This window comes from Hemiscyllium ocellatum, chromosome 1, assembly GCF_020745735.1.
Source record: "Hemiscyllium ocellatum isolate sHemOce1 chromosome 1, sHemOce1.pat.X.cur, whole genome shotgun sequence".
In the NCBI taxonomy this organism is placed as follows: Eukaryota; Metazoa; Chordata; class Chondrichthyes; order Orectolobiformes; family Hemiscylliidae; genus Hemiscyllium; species Hemiscyllium ocellatum.
Window position 1 is genome coordinate 29,900,539 of NC_083401.1, and position 22,493 is coordinate 29,923,031.

At 42.9% G+C, this 22,493-nt stretch overlaps 1 protein-coding gene across 1 annotated transcript in view; it reads right to left on the minus strand.

The window, feature by feature from the left end:
• LOC132826371 (leucine zipper putative tumor suppressor 3) overlaps positions 1 to 12,788 on the minus strand; it is a 194,626-nt gene extending 181,838 nt beyond the window's left edge. Inside the window, exon 1 of the mRNA XM_060842373.1 lies at positions 12,761 to 12,788. The gene's annotated coding sequence lies outside the window, so the exon portion shown is untranslated. The remainder of the gene's footprint in view (positions 1 to 12,760) is intronic.
• Between the last annotated feature and the right edge of the window lie 9,705 nt (positions 12,789 to 22,493).

A 22,493-nucleotide genomic window follows, 5' to 3' on the forward strand; every position in this document is an offset into this window, starting at 1 on the left:
AGGAAATTGGTGTAGGATTGGCTTTTATAGGACTTACATCCTGTAAGTAGATATCTACTTCCCCTCTTGGCATTCTTCTATTCTCCGAATCAAACGATGATGATGATGAATTTGAGCATCTACTGGAGTCATTACATAATAAGACTTGTTGCTTTGCACAATGTTCTGTTGTAGACAAGGTTTTGGAAAGGATTATAACGATAGGATTTATAAGATAAGAGATAAGATTTATAATCATTAGCAAGCAACAATTTGATTTCAGATAGTCAACATGGTTTCGTCAAGGGCAAGTCGTGTCTCACAAACCTCTGATTTTTGAGAAGGTGACCAAGCATGTAAATGAGGGTAGGGCAGTTGACGTGGTATACATGGACTTCAGTAAAGCATTTATAAGGTTCCACATGGTAGGCTGATGGAGAAAATGCAGAGGCATGGAATCGACGGTGATTAAAGCAGTTTGGATTAGAAACTGGCTTTCTGAAAGAAGGCAGCGAGTGGTGGTTGATATAAAATATTCAGCCTGGAGTCTGGTTACTAGTGGTGTGCCACAAGGATCTGTATTGGGACCATTGCGGTTTGTTATTTTTATAAGTGACTTAGACGCAGGCATAGGTGGATGGATTAGTAAATTTGCAGATGACACTAAAAGTCGGTGGAGTAGTGGACAGTTTGGAAGAATGTTACAGGTTGCAGGGGGACTTGGATAAACTGCAGAATTGGACTGAGAGGTGGCAAATGGAGTTCAATGCAGCTAAATGAGGGGTGATGCACTTGGGAAGAATAACAGAAAGGCAGAGTACTGGCTCAATGGAAAGATTCTTGGTAGTGTGGATGTGCAGAGGGATCTTGGAGTCCATGTGCATAGATCTCTGAAAGTTGCCACCCAGTTTGATAGTGCTGTTAAGAAGGCATACGGTGTGTTAGGTTTCATTGGTAGAGGGATTGAGTTCTGGAGCCGCAATATCATGCTGCAACTATACAACACGCTAGTGTGGCCGCACTTGGAATATTGTGTTCAGTTCTGGTCGCTATATTTCTGGAAGGATGTGGAAGCATTGGAAAAGGTGCAGAGGAGATTTACCAGGATGTTGCCTGGTCTGGAGGATGGTCTTGAGGAAAGGCTGACAGACGTGGGTCTGTTCTCAATGGAAAGAAGGCGGCTAAGACGACATTTGATAGAGACATACAAGATGATCAGAGGATTCGATAGGGTAGACAGTGAAAGTCTGTTTCCTAGGATGATGATGTCAGCTTGTATGAGGGAGCATAACTACAAATTGAGGGATGATAGATTTAAGACAGATGTCAGAGGCAGGTTCTTTATGCAGAGAGTGGTAAGGGCGTGGAATGCCCTACCTGCCAATGTAGTTAACTCAGCCACATTAGGGAGATTTAAACAATCCTTGGATAAGCACATGGATGGTGATGGGATAGTGTAGGGGGACAAGCTGAGAATAGTTCACAGGTCGGCGCAACATCGAGGGCCAACAGGCCAGTTCTGCGCTATCATGTTCTATGTTGCGCCTCAATGTTTTTGTTAGGGGAGGGAAAGCTACTATCACTCAGGTGCGGCCTTCCTCCAAGCTTTCAGCTATCCGCCCACTCAGGCGGATGTGGCAGTGTCCATGTTCAAGAGTTTTGTCTGTAGTCTAGGACAACACTCATTCTCCAACTGTTACCATCAATAATTGTAGATATTTTATCAACCTGTTCAGAGATGTTATTACATAACACTCATTAATTTTCTATCTGTACAACCTTGCTGTTTTACCTGCTTAACACCATCAACCACAATTTAAAGCTGCCGCACAATTAGGCGCTAAGTAAATATAAGTTATTTCTTTGATGTGTCGTGGCCAACAGGGTTGAAGAGAACTCCCAAAGAATACTGTACCTTCTTCTCCATTTCTATGTTTAATTCCTGTTTCCTTTAAAAATGTTAACCCATGCCAGACTCAAAATGGCTGAAGCTGATCACATGATCACCTTTCCAGAAACTTCTGAACCCATTGCATTCCAGCTAAAGCAAGACATAGAACTTGGAGATGAGGTGTCAACCTCCAGTCAATTCTGGGCACAGGAGAACATCAACACTCACGAACAATAAGAGAAATTGCTGGAAAATCTCAGATCTGGCAGCATCTGTAGACAGAAAGCAGAGTTAATGTTTCAGGCCCAGTGACCCTTCTTCAGAACATTAACATCCATCATGCTAAAATGGCTGCTAAGATGATTAGTTGGATGGGACAGAGAGATGGGTAAAGGTCTGTAGCTTAATGACCTCCCATTTAGCACAGGGTGACAGGCTGAAATACCTGGCACTGTCATATGACAGACCTGAGCTTGCTGAATTGTTTCAATATACAATTCAGGGATTCTCAATCAGTTCCTGTTTGATCTCCAGAGGGAGAGCAGGACTTCAGGTAGAGTTGGCAGTCCGTCCCGAACGTCCATCTCTGTCTCCAAGTCACCGGCTGGAAAGGAGCCTACACTTTGTCGACGAGACGGGAAACTACTGGGCCCAGCTCATTGAGGAAACTATTATTGTAGACTGAAAACCTCAGGACATTGCCACTCACCTAAACTAATCGATTTACCTAAACATGTAATTTATAACTTATCCAGGTGTGGCACAGTAGCTGGAGGTGACTCAGTGGCTAGCACTGCTGCCTCACAGAACCTGGGTTCAATTCCAGTCTCGGGCAACTGTCTGTGTGACATTTGTACATTCTCCCAGTGTCTGTGTGGGTTTCCTCTGGGTGCTCCGATTTGGTTTGATTCAATTTGATTGATTTATTGTTACGTGTACTTAAGTACAACCAAAAGCTCTGTTTACAAGCAGTACAGACAGATCATAGTAAGCAGGAACGTACAGAACATAGGGTGTAAAAAAAAACTTAGAAGCATACAGGTTGCATCGCACAGTGTGTGCGCCAGGCAAGGTCAACATTAGCAAGAATTAGAAGTTAGAGAGTCCATTCATCAGTCTAATGAGAGGGAAGAATGGCTGGTGCTTGTGTTCAAGCTTCGATATCTTCTAGGCAAAAGTGAGGACTGCAGATGCTGGAGAGCAGAGTGGTGCTGGGAAAGCACAGCAGGTCAGGCAGCATCTGAGGCGTAGGGAAATCAACGTTTTGGGCAAAAGCCCTTCATCAGGAATGAAGCTCCTTGGATGCTGCCTGACCTGCCGTGCTTTTCCAGCATCACTCTAATCTAGACTTCTGTATCTTCTGCCTGATCGAGGAGGTAGTCGGAGAACATTACTGGGTGCGATCAGTCTTTGATGATGTTGGCAGCCTTTCTACAGCACAAGCCGTGTAAATGGAGTTTCACGGATGGAAAGTTGGCTTCTATGATGATCTGGGCTGTGCACACAACCTTCTGTAGTTTTGTACAGTCCTGGACACAGCAGCTGCTATACCAGGCTGTTATGCACCTGGATTTCAATGGGGTATCTGTAAAAGTTTGAAATTTCCTGAGCTACCCAAGGAAGCAGAGAGGTTGCTGTACCTTCTTGACTGTCTCATCTATGTGGGAAGTCCAGGACATGTTGTTGGTAATCGTCCCTCTGAGGAACGTGACGTTCTCCAGCCTCTCACCCTCCACTCCATTGGACATGTCCTCCTCCTTTCTTTCTGAAGGCAATGATCAGTTCTTTAGTTTTGCCAATGTTGAGAGAGAGACAGACAGAGAAGGTGGATTGGCCTTGCTAAATTTCACAGTGTCCAAGGAGGTGCACGCTACATGGATTAGCCGTGGGAAATGCAGGGTTACAGGGATAGGGAAGGCTGCTGAGTTTGGGTGGGATGCTCTTCAATGGGTCGAGTGGGCTTGATGGGCCAAATGGCCTGCTTCCACACTGTCGGGATTCTATGATTCTTTAATCTCATCACCTGTTGTCATCTTTAGTTTCCGGATTACGTCTGTGTGGAGTACCAAAGCAATCCCCTGCACTTTAATTCTTGATTTAATAAACTCACAGAAAAATTCCTTTACGTTTATTTCAATAATTGGAATCTGGAAACCGGTTTGGAGAACTCCCTAATCACGAAGTGCCAGCAATAAAAAGGGAAAAGGAGTAAATCTAATAATACCTCACTGATGGGCTTGGGAGGGGAAAAGCCATCATAATTTAAATTCATTCCCAGTCCCCAATGTCAGAGTGATGTTAGCAACATGTCAGTTCACAAGGGGGTCTATGTGGTTTTAGGTGTAGAACTGCTACACATAGCACCAGGGAGCCAGGTTCGATTCCAGCCTCAGCTGACTGTCTGTGTGGAGTCTGCACATTCTCCCCATGGGTGAATGTGGGTTTCCTCTGGGTGCTCCAGTTTCCTCCCACAATCCAAACATGTCCAGGTTAAGTGGATTGGCCATGGTAAAATTGTCTATAAAATAGAGGGTAGGCACGTTAGCCATGGTTAAAGCTGGATTATGGACTTGGGATAGGGAACTGGCTCTGGGTACGACATCCTTCTGCGAGTTGGCACAGACTCGATTGGCCTCATTCCGCATTGTAGGGATTCTATGATTCTATCCGCTACCAAGCGAAACAACCTTCAATTGATCCTGGATTGTGTAAGCAAAGGCCAAATGTTATGGAACTATTGCAAATCTGATAGTGACATTTTATAGTGCAGTAATGTTTCCTTTGGCTTAAGCCCTCTATAAACAGACACATTCCCATCGACCAATGAGAAATTATCTGTATCTGATAATAAAGAACAAAAAGAATCTAACAAACTCTCCGTGATGTTCAACAGGATTGCTATTACTGAACCCCACCCCCAACTTTAACACTGAGAGCTATCATTGACCAGATCTAGACTGGACCCCATGTAAATATTGGACGGGACTAAAAATTCTGTAGAAACAACATCTACAAGGCATACGTCATGGGCGTGATAGAATGCTTCCAGTAGCCTGGACGTGTGCAGTTTCAGCAACACAAGAATCTGGATACCATCCTGGACAGGCACCTCAACAATCATGTGAACTATATAAGCCACCTAACACTGACATACTGTGGCAGTAATATATATTACCTATAACACGCAGCAGCAGCAACTCACCAAGTCTCCTTCGATAGCACTTCCAAACCAGTGACCTCTAACACTTAGAAAGTGGAGGGCAGCAGAAGCAAGGCACAGTTCACTTTCTTAACTTGGAAAACAGTCACTGAGTCAAAGCTTAGAAATCCCCTAACAGGACTGAGGGTACATACACCATGTAGACTCCAATAGTTCATGAGAACATCACATTCGCAAGGACAATGAGAAATGATTGACAATTCTTTGTCTCTTGAACATTATGCACATCCCAAGAATGAATTTTTTAAAAAAAGATTAGTACCTTGTTAAAAACAAAACTACTGTTATGCTTCTAGAGTAATGCTTCCCAAATTGTTCAGCTTTGATATAGTTCGCGTTTTAATATTTTATATATAATAGTTCATGTTTCTATATTTAGAATATTGATAAGTGCAGAACAAAACATGAGGCATCAACCTGGTGAAGCTACCAAACAGGGCTACCTGTGTGCCAAAGATCATGTTGCAAGTGATAGACAGAGCAAAGTGATCCCACAACCAACAGATCAGATCTAAACTCTGCTGTCCTGCCATACCCAGTTGTGAATGATGGTGATCAATTAAATAACTCACTGGAGGAGGTGTTCCACAAATATACCCATCCTCAATAATGGAACAGCCCAACACTTCAGAGCAAAGACAAGGCTGAAGAATTCTGGCCTCCTTCAGATGTCCCCAAATCAGTTACCAGTTTTCAGCCGATTCACTCACTGTATGTGATGTCAAGAAATGGTTGGAGACACTGGATACTGCAAAGACTATGGGCTCTGACAACATTCCAGCAATAGTGCTGAAGACTTGTGCTCCAGAATGTACCGCTCTCCTAACCCAGCTGTTCCAGTACAGTTACAGCAGTGGCATTTGCCCAACAGAATGGAAATTTTCCCAGGTATGTCCTCGCACAAAAAGCAGGACAAATCCAAACCAGCCAATTACTGCCCCAGTCTATTGTCGATCATCAGTAAAGTAATAGAATATATCAACAATGCCACCAAGCAGTACCTGCTCAGCAATAACCTGCTCAGTGGTGCCCAGCTTGGGTACCGCAAGGGCCACTCAGCTCCTGACGTCATTACAGCCTTGGTTCAAACAGGGACAAAAAAGAGCAGAATTCCAGAGGGGAGGTGAGAGTGACTGACCCTTTGATCAAGTGTGGCCTCAAGAAACAAAACTGGAATCAGTGGGTATCATGGGGAAAACTCATTGCTGAATGGAGACTTGAGAGATAGGAAGCCAGTTATGGTTATTCGAGGTCAGTCATAAGATCTTGATCAGATGGACCAACAGGCTGAGGAGTGGCAGATGGGTTTAATTTACATAAATGTTGTATTTTGGGAAAGCAAATTTTAGCAGGACTTATGCATTTAATGGTAATGTCCAAGGGACTGTTGCTGAACAAAGAGTCCTTGGAGTACAGCTCCTTCAAAGTAGAGTTGCAGGTAGATAGGATAGTGAAGACGGCGTTTGGTATGTTTGACTTTATTGGTTAGAATATTGAGTACAAAAGTTGGGATGTCATGTTGCGGCTGTATAGGACATTGGTTAGACCACTTTTGGAATATTATGCGCAATTCTGGTCTCCTTCCTATTGGAAGGAAGTTGTGAAACTTGAAAGGGTTCAGAAAAGATTTACAAGGATGTTGTGAGGATTGGAGGATTTGAGCTATAGGGAGAGGCTGAATAGGCTGGGGCTGTTTTCCCTGGAGCATCGGAGGCTGAGGAGTGACCTTATAGAGGTTTACAAAATCATGAGGAAAATGGATAGGATAAATAGACAAAGTCTTTTCCCTGGGGTGGGGGGAGGCCAAAACTAGAGGGCATAGGTTTAGGGAAAAATATAAAACGGACCTAAGGGGCAGCTTTTTTTATCCACGCAGAGGGTGGAATGAGCTGCCAGAGGAAGTGGTGGAGGCTGGTATAATTACAGCATTTAAAAGGCATTTGGATGGGCATATGAATAGGAAGGGTTTGGAGGGCTATGGGCTGGGTGCTGGCAGGTGGGACTAGATTGGGTTGAGATATCTGGTCGGCATGGACGGGTTGGACAGAAGGTCTGTTTCCGTGCTATACATCTCTATGACTCTCTCTCATCTCCAGGACATCTCTGCAGGAGTTCCTCAGGATAGTGCCAGGGGGACCAACTATCTTTACCTGCTTCATCAATGACCTTCCCTCCATCATTAGGTTTGAAATAGGGTTGTTCAGTGATGATTGTGCAATGTTCAGCACACCATTCATGATTCCTCAGATACTGAAGCAGTTCATGTTCAAGTGCAACATCTCAATAATATCCAGACTTAAGCTGACAAGTGGGAAGTAACATTCACGCCACACAAATGCCAGGCAATGACCATCTCAATAATAGACAATCTAACCACCGCCCTCCCCTTGTCTTCAGTGATGGCAATGCCATCATTGAATCAACCCCCCAATTTCTCAGGAGTTGCTAATGACCAGAAACTGAAAATGAACAACTATACGCACAGTGGCTACAAGAGCAGGTCAGAGGCTTAGTAGTCTTACAGCAATTAACTCACCTCCTGACTCCCCAAAGCATGCCCACCATCTCCAAAACACAGTCAGAAATACGAAGGAGTACTTGCCTGGATAAGTGCAGTTCTAACACCACAAGAACCTTACCACCATCAAGTACACCACATGTGTAGTTATGAGTCTACTATGCACCATCTTATAATGGCCAGTGCACTTGTAGTCAGGGGGCACATAGCAGAATTGATGGCAAGCTTGCTTCAAAACAAAATAAAAGGCCAAGAGACTAAAAATAGCTTCTGCATAAATGGGAATTGGTACTAGGATTACCATTGTTCAAATTTAATGATTGGTCTTTGGGATCAAGACCGAAAATTTGTCAATGACTTCAAATTGGGGCATATATTTAACAGAAAGTACGGTTGTAATAGAACGTATAGAGTTATAAATAAGCTTGGAGAACAGCTACGTTATTAGTAAATTAATTTCCACATAGATAACGGAGAGTAGTTTATTTCTGTTATAAGTGTAAGGAGGCCACATGCTGTGTGGAAAATGACAGCCTGGATGGGGTGTTTGAGAAATGAATCTGGAATATCAATACACAAAAGTAACAGTGCAGATTAATAAGGCAATAAATTAGAAAGAAAACCAGCACTGCCTTTGTTATATTCTAACCCTCTAGATAGGAACCAAAGAAGTGATGTTAAAATTGTACGAAACCTTTGTTAGACAGCACTTGGTATTCTATCCAGCACTCCCGTCTTACTTTACAAGAAGGATATAGAGATAGTGAATACAAAAGATACAAAAATGATACACAGGAACAATACCATAATGTAAATGGTATGCTTTTCATGAAAGCCTTTGAGAAAACAGGCAGCTGTGAGGTGACAAAATAGGGGCTCTTATAAGTCATAAAAAGAGTAGATGTACAGAAAATGGTTCCACTTGTAGGGAGAGTCCATACTAAGGATCACAAGTATCAGAAAGCTGTTTATAGATTCAACTGGGCATACAGTTTTACTCAATGTGAAAATATTGGAATTTGCTAACACAAAGTAGCGGAGACAGAGCACAAAAGCATTTTGGGTGATGTAAATAAATATTCAAAAGGAGATAGAAATAAGGGGACTGATAGGGTTAGATGAAGGAGTCGGATGGCTATAAGTTGTTATATAAATCAGTATACATAAAAAAGAATGAGAAAAGAAGATTTAAAACCATGAAAGCAATCATGTCACATATGGCAGTTTCAAAACAGAAAGCTCCAAAACAGGAAAACAATATAGAGGATAACTTGACTACGGATCGTTATAACATTGGTAATATATGTAGAGAAGTATCAATGTAATGTGCAATGAGCAATATGATATCAAGTACAAAGGAACTATTCAAACAGATTTAGTAATTAACGACCTTCTACTTGCATGGGTAGTGGTCTCAAAAATTCTGGATCATACCCTCAGATTCTCTTATAAGAGGAAACACTCAAATTCAGTAAGAAATTCAGATGAAACTTCTTCACCTAGACAGTGGTTAGAACTTGAAATGTGCTACTACCCAGAGCAGTTCAGGCAATTGGAACATAAGCCTTTAAAGGGAAGCTAGATAAGTGCACAAGTGAGAGTAGGGTAGAAAATTGAACTGATGAGATTTGATGAAGAAGGTTGGGGGAAGACTCGTGGAGAAAGTGAGGACTGCAGATGCTGGAGATCAGAGTCAAAACGTGTGGCACTGGAAAAGCACAGCAGGCTAGTTAGCATCCTAATGAAGGGCTGGTTGGAGGGGGTAGAGGAGAGGAAAGCAAATGAAATCCATGGCAGATATTTCAGTGTCAGTTGGCCATGAAAACTGTAAGGTCTAAGTAACCAATGATCTCAGCCACACATCAAAACTTTTAGTGTCCAAAGCAAATATTTTAAGACATCATAATCCTCTTGCATTTCCCACCTAAACAATTTCTATTCCTCAACTCTCTAAAGTATGAGTTGAAAGTAAACACTGCTCAAACCAGACATACCATTGTCTGTCTCCAATTTCACTGAATGTCCCTGTCTGTCCTATATCTCGCTGATTTCCTTGACATTAAAAAATAAGATGTTCCTCGGTAGCTGAATGTTCACACTTCAACAGTAACAGAGATTGTCAATACGTAGAACACATTATGTGCCAAGTCAAAGTGACACCAAAGGCAGGAATGCAGTTGAAATATATTCACTCAGCCATTACTTATTTGTCAAAAGAAATCAATTTTACACCTTAAATAATCCTTGACAAATGTGGACTTGCGTGAGCAAGTTCCACAATTTCAATTTTCACTGAAGAAACTACAGTATGAACTTGGAAGACTGGTTATGCTCCTGAGTAAACCTGCATTAATGACCCAAGAGACATGAGTTTAAATCCCACCATAACTAGGAACATCATTCAATCATTTAAAATTCAGAATTTTAAAAAGTCAATATCAATATTGGTAACCATAAAATTATTGTATTGTTGTCAAAACCCATCTGGTTCACTAATGTTATGTACAGAAGGGAGTCTCAACTGTTACTCAGGAAGACTCCAGACCCACACTGATATGCTGAACATTTAATAATGAACCTTGCACCTTTTGTTTTGGTTAAGTCAGAGTTGTGGATTCAGAAAGGCAAGGCTAGACAAAGCAAAGCAAGGATGTGCAAACTCAGTGTGAGTGAGCACATAAACAGCACTATATCTGAAGATGCTGCCTGGTCCAGTCCATAAGTTGGGTGCATGTCCCTGTGTGGACAGTGTCTTTACTGAAGCATTACAATGGTAACTGATGACTGAAGTGTAAAAGTGAACTGATGATGAGCCTTGAGGATTCTTAGAGACCAGCTGATAGCAGCTGCAAATGTCTATGGACATAGCTGATGCAGATGGTTCATGCCAAGATATTGGTGCCTAGTGTCCAACATGGAGGATGATCAGAGGAAGCGGCTAGCTGAACTCACCAGGTCTCTGTTCTGATTTCCATGTTGAGATTGCTTAATATGTGCCTTGCTTCTCAATTTTGGTAGGATAAAGTCTGGTTAAAGACCACTATAAATACCGGAAGAAACATCAAAGCAGCGCTTCACAGGAGGCTCCAATAGCACTGATGATGTTCCCTAGCCAGGGAACAAAACGTTTGCAGCAAAAACTTCCAGCTCGGCGAACAGAACCACAACATTTGGTAGGATAGGACAATGCTTAATAATAAGGTGAGTTGGACCATCAATAAGGTGTCTAACAAGCAATAAGCTGACTGGATTAGCAGCTCACTGCTGACAGTGAGAAACCCACCTTACCGTTCATAAAAGATGAAGCAATGCTGTGGGGACATGAATTCAAATGGCACCACAGTAATGTTTTTCTATACTCATTCACAGATGAGGGTGTCACTGGCTGGGCCAGCAATTATTGCCCATCCCTAATTGCCCAGAGGGCAGTTAACAGTCAAACGTATCACTGCAAGTTTGGAGTTACATGTAAGCTAGACCAGGTAAAGATGGCAGATTTCCTTCCCTAAAGAACATTAGTGAATCAGATGGACTTTTCTGACAATTGATTCATGACCATCATTAGATGCTTAATTCCAAATTTTTACTGATTTCAAATTCCACCATCTGCCATGGCAGGATTCCAATCCAGGTCTACAGAACATTCGCTGAGTCACTGCATTAGCAGTCCCACAATAATACCATTAGACAGTCACCTCCCCATACTGTAGTTTAAGTATGGTCTTGTGGGGTAGTGGTAGTGTCCCTACCTCTCAGCCAGAAGATTTCTGTTCAAGTCCCTCCTGCGTGTCTTAAAAGGATGATTAAAAATGTACAAAGTTAAAAATCACATCACACCAGGTTATGGTCCAACAGGTTTAATCGGAAGCACTGGCTACGGCTCTCCAAAAGCTAGCGCTTTCAATTAAACCTGTTGGACTATAACCTGGTATTGTGTGGTTTTTAACTTTGTCCACACCAGTCCAACACCGGCATCTCCAAATCATAACTAAAACATGCAACGAGTTGCTCCTCGCATCAGAAAGGACTTCTTGCCTGTTCCTACCATTAGCCCACATCACTGAGAGACCTCCCTATAATATTACATCCTCGGCTACTTTCTAAAGTAGAGCACCCCATTCCGGGGGAAACTTGCCAAAGACAACCCACATTCCATGAACTAACTAAATTTCTATTTTGAAAATAAATCTTGCCCTAGATTTCTTTTCCTCCTGAAAAATGATTCCCCGCGGTCGGCTGAGTTCGCTGTCGTATTTGACAGCCGCCAAACTCACGTCACCCCAACCCAGCAGCCCCTCCCAATAAATCAACATTTCAGGCACATAAAAACCGGTAAAGGAGACGAGGAAATGGTCACAGTCCCAACTTTATTTTACTGTCAAAGAGACAGCTTAATTTCCTTAGTTTAGTTTAATTCTCAAAAAAGGATTTTAGTTGGGGGAAGAATAGTAAATTCCTGCTGTTACCTGATGTGACCTCTGGTTTATAGATTTACAAAACTGGAGGAGGATCAGCCCAAAGCAATAACGATTGCTGCAACAGCAGAACAATCTTCAGGAACGATTGATATGGGGGGGAAAAAAAGACAAACTCAAGCTTTATTTTCTCCCTTTCAAGCCAGCGGTGTTACTGGTGCAGTGCAGTCAACCCCTCCCCTTCCCGAAATGGCAATGAAGAAGTTGAGAGTCCTTTAAATCATATCACGTACACAAGCCGTTTACATCATCGAGGCATTTAGCCAAACTTCACCTCATTTGACAACCACATTAGAAATAAACCATGCATTACCTGCTGCATCCAATCTTTGCATTTCCTTGTCTCCATCACAGCAATGAATTTTTTTTTGGATAAAATGCACACATTCAGCAGGGGTAAATGTGCATGCAACTTACAACCCCTGCAAACGGGTCTGATTCTCTCCCTGAATATCTGTGCATATATTTCACACCTCTTAATGCCTTCCACCTATCACAGCTTTGCAGCCGTTCCTCAGTCAGAGTTTCGCCGCTAAACTTAGGAGCAACTTACATCTCCCACTTGCAGCCAAGCTGCTCCACATTGGAGAAGGTGTTCCCAAGACACTGTCTTTTGTTAAACGGGAGGAGGAGGAGGGGGGAAAGAAACTGGATTAAAGAGGGAGCAGTGCACTCACCGTTCATTGTGCTGACAGTTACTCAGGGCTCAGCCGGGGAGAGCAGAGGGGTTATTGCAGAGCTCGCCACCGCTAGGTTCCTCCGGCGCTGTCCGGGGAAGGATTGGAAGCAGCCGGCTCCTGTCACTTCGCCGCCGCTGCTCGGGAACTGCCTCCCCGGCAGCACCAGCCTATCAGCGGCTCCAGAGGCCAGCTCGCTGTTACCGGCTGGCTGCTAAAGGCAGGTACCTCCTCTGCTCCCTGTGTACTCGCCCACCCTCCGCCTTCCCAGTCAAACAACACAGCACACCTTCATCGTTCATGTGTGTTTCCCATTTTCACTCCGCAACATGCATTGCCAAAGTCTGAAGTAGAGTCACTGGACCCGAATGTTAATTCTGTTTTCTGTCCACAGACCTGCTGAGATTTCCCATATGTTTCTGCAGCTCACTTCTCACTGTGGTCAGTGTTCTCACTCTTTCTCTCTCACTAAAGCATCTCATTTCCATTAACTTTTTCACGCAGAGGGTGGTACGTGTATGGAATGAGCTGCCAGAGGAAGCGGTGGAGGCTGGTACAATTGCAACATTTAAGTGGCATTTGGATGGGTATATGAATAGGAAGGGTTAGGAGGGATATGGACTGGGTGCTGGCAGGTGGAGCTAGATTGGATTGAGATATCTGGTCGGCATGGACGGGTTGAGCCAAAGGGTATGTTTTCATGCTGTACATCTCTATGACTCTATGTATATCCTTTCTTAGATAAAATGATCAAAACTATACTCAATACTTAAGCAAGATTTCACCAAGGCTCTATACACTGCTATCCCTGATGAAGGGCTTTTGCCCGAAACGTCGATTTCACTGCACTTTGGATGCTGCCTGAACTGCTGTGCTCTTCCAGCACCACTGATCCAGAATCTGGTTTCCAGCATCTGCAGTCATTGTTTTTACCTTTATACACCGCTAGCAAGTTCTATTCTTCATTGCCATTCTACTGAAGGCCAACTCACCATCTACCTTTCTGATTGCTTGCTGCACCCACATGCTAACTTTGAAAGATTCACCAACAAGATCACCTGCACTTCCTAGCCTCTCATCATGTCACAAGTGTCTATTTTCTCTCCCAAACGGAATAACTTGACATTACATTCTATTTGCTATATTCCAGCTCAATGACTTAGCCATCCAAGTCTTCCTGAAATCTTGCTGCATTGTCCTCGTAACGTACATTCCATGTTCCACAACTACTTTACATGCAGATATTTTAAAATCAATCCGTGCAAACACGATACGTCACATCTCCAGAGCCGGTGCAAATTGAACCCAGGCCTCCTGGCTCAGAAGTAAGAACACTACCACTGTGCAACAAGAACCCGACATATTGTATTCAAAACATGCATCAATGAACTTGGCATCAAACTGTGGTAGGTATTTTAATCAACCTGTTCAGACATGTTATGACAAGTGGGATTTGAACTTAGACGTTCTTGGTCAGAGGTAGGGAGGGACACTACCACGATATCACAAAAGCTCCACATATTTACAACCGCAGTCAGTAAGATTCACACTGACGTGGAGGAACCTGAATGGATTTCAAATCCATCACCTTAACTACTCGACCATGATGCCCAGCTGCTTAATTAGCATAATCAACCTTATCTCCTGTTGCTCACTGTCAAACATTACCTGATACTTTTCTAATCAACATGTTCAGAGATATTATTATACACTTCTGGAGAAGGTGTGACTTAACCTCGAGTATCTCAGTCCAGAGGTAGGGACACTACCATGTACTTTGAGAGGGCCTCAAATACACCCAGTTTTGTGACATTAGTATATTTAGAAGTATGACAATGTCCCCAAATTTAAATCAGTTCTATTGATTTTGAATTCTGTGGTCCTAGCATTAACCATTGTGGCATCCAAGAGTAACTCTCTGCTTTCATTGTTGTTTTGTTTTATAGTGCAAAGATGCATGTGAAGCACCTCAGAATGTTTCATTATATAAATAAAAACACTATTTATGAATGTCGTTACCATAGTTATGATTCATAATGTTTGGTCAATACTCCTGTTAGGTAACTATGTAATAATAGACCAATTTTCAGTTATATTGCACTCATTCATTTCAAAAACGCTTCTCTTGACAATCTTGATTTCACCTTTTAATCATGGATGAGGGGAGCGATTTTCTCTGTATGTTAATGAATCCAAATCTGAAATGTGGTTATATACTTGATTATAGTTTCATTGCAAATAGCAAAAAAAAAGCATAAATGAGTTATGGTCATGATTTCTATCTGCAAATAACAGACTGAAATAGAGACATGAGCCTCAAAATGCAGTGGGATGGGAATTCTGCTCACTCTCCAAGGTCTAGCTATAGCCTCTCCCACAGATTAATACAAGGTATGTAGTGGGTAGGCACCACTGGTGCACTCACTGCATGAGCTGAGTGAGTGGGAATGAATGTTCTGGCCTTGTTACATCCAATTTGTTATTCCTCAGAGGAGTTGTTGAAGCAGAATGTTGATACATCAATGATAATTGACTCCTTTCCAAATTCCTCTTGGATTAATTGCCACTTGTCGGAGTGGAGTCCCCATTTATTCTTGTACTGAAAGTACCTCCAGGTCTGGAAAAGCACAGCAGTTCAGGCAGCATCCAAGGAGCAGGAAAATCGACGTTTTGGGCAAAAGCCCTTCAATAGAAATAGAGACAGGAAGCCTGCAGGGTGGAGAGATAAATGAGTGGGGGTGGGGAGAAAGTGGCATAGAATACAATAGGTGAATGGGGGTGGGGATAAAGGTGATAGGTCAGAGAGGAGGGTGGAGTGGATAGGTGGAAAGGAAAATAGGCAGGTAGGACAGGTCATGCTGAGCTGGAAGGTTGGAACTGGAGTAAGGTGTGGGGAGGGGAAATGAGGAAACTGGTGAAGTCCATATTGATGCCTTGGGGTTGAAGTGTTCCGAGGTGGAAGATGAGGTGTTCTTCCTCCAGGTGTCAGGTGATGAGGGAGGACCAGTGGAGGAGGCCCAGGACCTCCGTGTCCTCAGCTGAGTGGGTGGGAGAGTTGAAATGTTGGGCCACAGGGCAGTGGGGCTGATTGGTGCGGGTGTCCTGGAGATGTTCCCCAAAGCGCTCTGCCAGGAGGCGTCCAGTCTCCCCAGTGTAGAGGAGACCACATCGGGAGCAATGGATACAATAAATGACATTGGTGGATGTGCAGGTAAAACTTTGGTGGATGTGGAAGGCTCCTTTAGGGCCTTGGATGGAGGTGAGGGAGGAGGTGTGGGCGCAGGTTTTGCAATTCCTGTGGTGGCAGGGGAAGGTGCCTGGAAGGGTGGGTTGTTAGGGGGCATGGACCTGACCAGGTAGTCATGGAGGGAATGGTCTTTGCAGAAAGGGGTGGGGAGGGAAATATATCCCTTGTGGTGGGGTCCGTTTGGAGGTGGCGGAAATGTGGGCGGAAGGTGCGGTTTATGCGAAGGTTGGTAGGGTGGAAGGTGAGGACCAGGGGGGTTCAAAATAACTCCAGTCCATGCAACTTTACTCACATTGTTCCTTTGAGATATTTAATCAGAAATATCCTCCTGGCTCCATTGTTAAGTCCACTGCCTGGGTTGAAAGTGAACCAAACCTGCTTTTCATTTATGGACTTTGCTGGCTGGGCATTCATTCATTTCCACTCAGCTCATGCAGTGGTACCTACCCGATACAGATTCTGGACCAGTCTTTGAGAGACCTTGGAGAGTGAGGAGAATTCCAGTCCCATTGCATTTTGAGGCTCATGTCTCTATTCCAATTTGTTATTGCTCATCCTAAATTCTTTAAGACAAGGTGTTGAGGAGCTGCTTCTTAATCTGCCACAATTTATTGGATGTTGGTCCATTGTCATTTCCAGTGCTCAATGTTAGATGATCTGTTGGCTTTCATTCCTTTATAGCAGTTTGATATAACTGAGAGACTTGTTAACCTATTTCAGAGGATAAGTTCTGGGCCTCCTCCACCGGCAAATCCTAGCCACCCGATGCCTGGAGGAAGAACACCTCACCTTCCACCTTGGGACCCTCCAACCACACAGCATCAATGTCGATTTTACCTGTTTATGCATCTCCTCTTCTCCCCCCCCGCCCCCACCTCATCCCAGATCCAATCCCTCAACTCAGCACCACCATCTTGAACTGTCCTTACCTGTCCATCTTCCTTCCCACCTATCCATTGCATGCTCTGCTCTGAGCTATCACCATCACCCCTACCTGCATCTACCTATTGTGTTCCCAGCTACCTTCCACCCCCCCGCCCCACCCCTACCTCCTATTTATCTCTCAGCCCCTTTTTCCACTGCCTCCCACACTCCTGATGAAGAGTCTATGCCTGAAACGTCGACTCTCCTGCTCTTCGGATGCTGTCTGACAGGCTGTGCTTTTTGACTTTGATGCCCAGCATCTGCAGTCCTCACTTTGTCACATTTCAGAGAGCAGGTAAACTGTGGACCTAGAGTCACGTGTGGGCTAAACCAAGTAAGGACATCAAATTTCCTTCCCTAAGGACATGAGTGAATCAGATGGGTTTTTCTTTGATAATTGATAATGTTATCCTGTTTGTCATTAGACTTTCAAGTCCAGATATTGTTGAATTCAAATTCCACTACCTACTGTGGTTGGATTTGAAGCCATGTCTTAGTTGGATCTCTGGATTACTAGTCCAGTGATAATACTACTATGATCCTAATATGTGGTTCAGTTCTTTGCACTGTGCCTGAGTTAGGTTTTCTTACCTGGGCCTGTGAGGCCCACTATTGGTGTCAGCTCCCTCCTTTAAGGAGTGAAAAGAACAACATTCCAGATTCCTACTGCAGATTGCGATCTAATGTGTTTGGAGGTCAGGTCAAGATAGGGACATCATCAATTGCAATCACTTTGATGAATTGTTGCTCAGTAGATTTAGAGGGAAGTGGAAGGAGAAAGTTGGTGGGGGGAAAATGATGCATGATAAAATAAATGAAATACTGTGTTAGAGAGTTGACCATCTCAGCAGAGCAGGCTGCTACAAATCAAATATTAAGATCGCAATTTACATTCGTAACATCTGCCGCAACACTTTATCGACATCACAGTTTAAAGTGGATTTCAGCTAATTACAGAGCACATGTCTATATCTCAATGAAAACGGCTGCTACAATATGCTATGTGAATGGGTTTGTGATAAACAGACTGCTCATTTAAGATGAGATAACTCCTTATGAAATAAGCTGTCACAATGGTAGAAAAATCTACCTCAGCTTAGCATGTAACAGATCCAGTGACATACGGGACCTTCCAACTAGTGCAATCAAATCATTCCAATAACCGAGCAGCCTGACCATCTGTCCTGCCCAGGTAAATCAAATCTGAGATTGTTAAAGGACATCAAAAGAGAAAAGAAAATTGCTGATTGAAAAAAACAATAACTGGAACTACAGTGCATGTCCTCCTGCGTCTGTCAAGTGGAAAGGTCATGTTGTGTTGTGCAGAAAACATTCATCAGAACTGACCTTCATCAGGAAATAAGGAGCAATTCCTCTCAACCCAGTTCAATTTGTGGCATAGGTCAGCAATGAATCTGCTGCTTCTAATCTTTTTTCTGATTTAATAAGACACTCCAGAGAGCAAAAGGAAGAGAAGAAAAATCAGAAGGGAAAAGTGATGAAAGCAAGGAGAGAGAAGAGGGATTGCTACCTTTTGGCAGTACCCTAAAGGCTAACAACAGAAGCAGCTTGATACTTTTAACATGTTTTTGGATTTGGCATGCTTGACTGCTCCAGAGATGTAACAACAGAATGAGAAAAAATGACAGCAAGACAACGAAGGGATCCACGGAGCCAGTTTTACCTGCCTTGACTCACTCCGTTTACTGAACACAATTAGACCGATTTCTGGCTTGAATACCTTAATTATCCCAGTTTTCACAGCTTTTTAAGAGGAAGGGATCCAGATTTCTAATTCCCTTTGTGGGAAAAAGACTGCTTCTCCAGATAGTGTCCTTGACGATTCCATATCACTGAATCATGGCCTCCACTGTGATCGTGGTGCAGGATAGAGCAAAGAGACAAGCCACTTGTTATCCTGAGTCAGAAAGGGGATCAAACCATACTCATTTGGTCCTATACTGAACTGTTATTCCAATTATCTGAGTTCATCACCTCTGAATGGCTTAACTGTAATTTTAAGGTGATGTTTCTATATTTAGAACTCGCCGATAATAGTTTCTGTTTGCACTACCCCATTGAACCCTTTTACTATTCGAGATATCAAGTTGATGCAAACTTAGCCCGTTAATTAAGCATCCCAAAATCAATCTGGTGAACTCGCACCCTGCTAAACCCCCTCCTCGCTGCTCCCCTCCTCTACTTCTCCCAAGAAAACTAGCCACCAGGATATATGAACACCAACTAGCCACAAAAAGACATGACCCTCTCTCACTAGTATCCTCACGTACGGATGAGGAAGGATACCACTTCGGCTGGGACAATACATCCATCCTAGGACAAGCCAAACAAAGACATGCACGAGAATTCCTAGAAGCACGGCATTCCAACCAGAACTCTATCAACAAACACATCGAGTTAGATCCCATCGACCACCCCCTGAGAAAAAGAACAGGAAGTGACTTCACTACAGGAAATAACATCACTAAAGGAAATGACATCACCAACCCAAAGAAACCCAAACATATAAATAGAAAGCAGGAAATTTCAGCATTGCTTTGCATAAAGTCCATTGAAGATGTTACCTATTAAGGTATGAAACGTCTGGAAATGAATCTTTCAGCTCAGTGAGCAAACCTACATCCAATTCCTTACCATTTAGAAAATACCCTGATTGATCTTCTTCAGATCAAAAGTGAACAACCTCACATTTTCTTACATTGAGCTTCATTTGCCACAGTTTTGCCCTCATGATTAAGTTGTTATTAAATCCCTTTGTATTTTTGATTTTGTTCATTCATGGGAGGTGATGTGATGGGTGAGTACAGCATTTATTGTGCAAGAGTCGTGTTTATTGTCCATCACCACTTTCCCCTTAAGAAGGTGCTTGGGATATAAGTGAGTGTCTTGTGTCCCAGTGCTGTAGGTCTGAATTCTTGTACATACCCATTGGGTAAATGTGGCAGGGTTCATTCCCTAAAGGCCAATTGCAAACCAAAATGGATTTTAATGACAAATATGGCTCACAAGACAGATTCTACTTTTCAAAAGAATATTTGGAATTTAGTTAATTAACTGACTATACCTTTTCCAGTTGCCTACAGTGACTAACATCAGCGTCCTTGAAGCAGCTAATCAGCATCAGGGTCATGATCAACCGAAACCAACTCCAGACAGACCGTGTGCTCAGGATATCTGAGTTCCAAATGCCAAAGGAAATCTTCTCTGTCCAGCTCAAGGAAGGCCCTTAAATGAGAGGAGGAGAAGGAAGTGTTTCAAAGACTCCCTGAAGACTGATGCCTCACAGCACCAGGAGCACGGGCGACTGTCTGTGTGGAGTTTGCACATACTACTTGTGTCTGCGTGGGTTTCCTTTGGGTGCTCCGGTTTCCTCCCACAGTCTAAAGATGTGCAGGTCAGGTGAGTTGGTCATGCTAAATTGCCCGTAGTGTTAGGTGCATTAGTCAGAGGGAAATGGGACTGAGAGGGTTACTTTTTGGAGGGTTGGTGTGGACTGGTTGGGCCGAAGGACCTGTTTCCACACTGTAGGGAATCTAATCTAAAAAAAGACTTCCCTCAAGAAATGTTGTGGAGGAGCTGGTGTTGGACTGGGTGGACAAAGTTAAAAATCACGCAACACCAGTTATAGTCCAGCAGGTTTATTTGAAACTAGCTTTCGGAGTGTTGCTTCATCAGATTCTAGGACCGCAAAGACCAAGGTGGAGGATGAGAAAAAATTGCCGCTGTAAGAGCTGCTCCTTTTTTTGAGGTACTTTAGATGTTGGAGGTGATTTCCTCGAATTCTGGGAGCAGCGATTATTGTTTTATAAACTGTTGAGTTGTTTTAAAACTTTGGAGAAAAAAAGATCCAAACAATGACACTTTTTTAAAAGGAGGAAGACAGACAAAAGGTAGCAACCACGTGGTCAGGGAGGGAGCGAGAGAAAGAAAACCTACACTGCTAACTGACACAGCAGTGAATCTGCACAGTTACTGCCTTTGCTGTTTGAGTTCAAGTATCTCTGGACATTGGAGTTTGTCTGGGAAAATTAACAAACAGCGAAATTCATAACTGACCTTGGAGGAAGCTGTGTAGGAGACCTCACAGCACAAGAACAGATAAGTGCCAATTCTGGTCTCCCTTTTATCGGAAGGATGTTGTGAAACTTGAAAGGGTTCAGAAAAGATTTACAAGGATGTTGCCAGGGTTGAAGGATTTGAGCTACAGCAATATGCTGAATAGGCTGGGGCTGTTTTCCCTGGAGCTTCAGAGGCTGAGGGGTGACCTTATAGAGGTTTATAAAATCATAAGGGGCATGGATAGGATAAATAGACAAAGTCTTTTCCCTGGGGTGGAGGAGTCCAGAACTAGAAGGCTTAGGTTTAGAGTGAGAGGGGAAAAATTTGAAAGGGACCTAAGGAGGAACATTTTCAGAGTGTTGTGCGTGTATGGAATGAGCTGCTAGAGGAAGTGGTGGAGGCTGATACAATTACAGCATTTGAAAATCATCTGGATGGGTATATGAATAGGAAGGATTTAGAGGGATATGGGCCAAGTGCTGGCAAATGGGACTAGATTAGGTTAGGATATCTGGTCAGCATGGACGAGTTGGACCGAAGGGTCTGTTTCTGTGCTATACATCTCTATGACTCTATAACTGTATGACCCACAGAGCTCATGACCAGTGACATGAAATTTTTTCGGTGGACAACCAGATTCGTTAGTAAGTGATTTTTGCCGTTGACAACAAGTGGCTTCTGACTTCTTGTATCCAGATGTCTAGTTTACTAGTTCAGTTGCATTGTCATAATGCTGTCACATCTCTTCCTCTATCCACCATATTAGTGACTTCATCACTAAATTGTAACTAATTATGCAAGAATGATGTACCCTTTACATTCTATATTAATTCTCTGATTGGTACAAATTTATCTAATTGGTCGGTCGTTCAGCCTTGATATCTCTTGCAAGTTTTTCTCTGTTTCGTTTTGAAACACTTAATGCTTTCTTTGTGTCACTCTGTTATTTTTATGTCTCCCAGTCTGCTGGATTACCTTTGTTTTTTTTTGAGTGTGTGTGATCCTTTTCTGTTAGCTTGATAATGTCTCTTACTGCACTCGGTGACCACAGTTACTTACCTGTACAAGTGGAGCTTTTAGATGTTTTAGGACTATCTACAATGTGTAGCACCAATTGAATGCCACCAATTGCTGCCTATTGGTGAACCCATTGATCTCAGTTAAAGCACTCTCACTCCTCCAATATTGTCCTTAAATTTCAAACCTTCATTTTTGACTCTCCCTGCTCTCCCTCAATTTGTTACCATGTCATGCTCACAGTTTGAAAGATATTTTCCCCTTTATCCAATTGTCTTGGCTTATCATTAAATTGACTGTAGCCTGTTCCCTTGTTTACCCTAAAGTATTTGGATTCATGATACACACCATCATTTATATGCAAATCATCCGACAAATTGAAGAGTTTAAAGATATTTAATGAGTTGCGGATCTTCAGAATGTGCAAGACAATATCTTGCCATTAGCTTCAAAATTGTTTTCGAT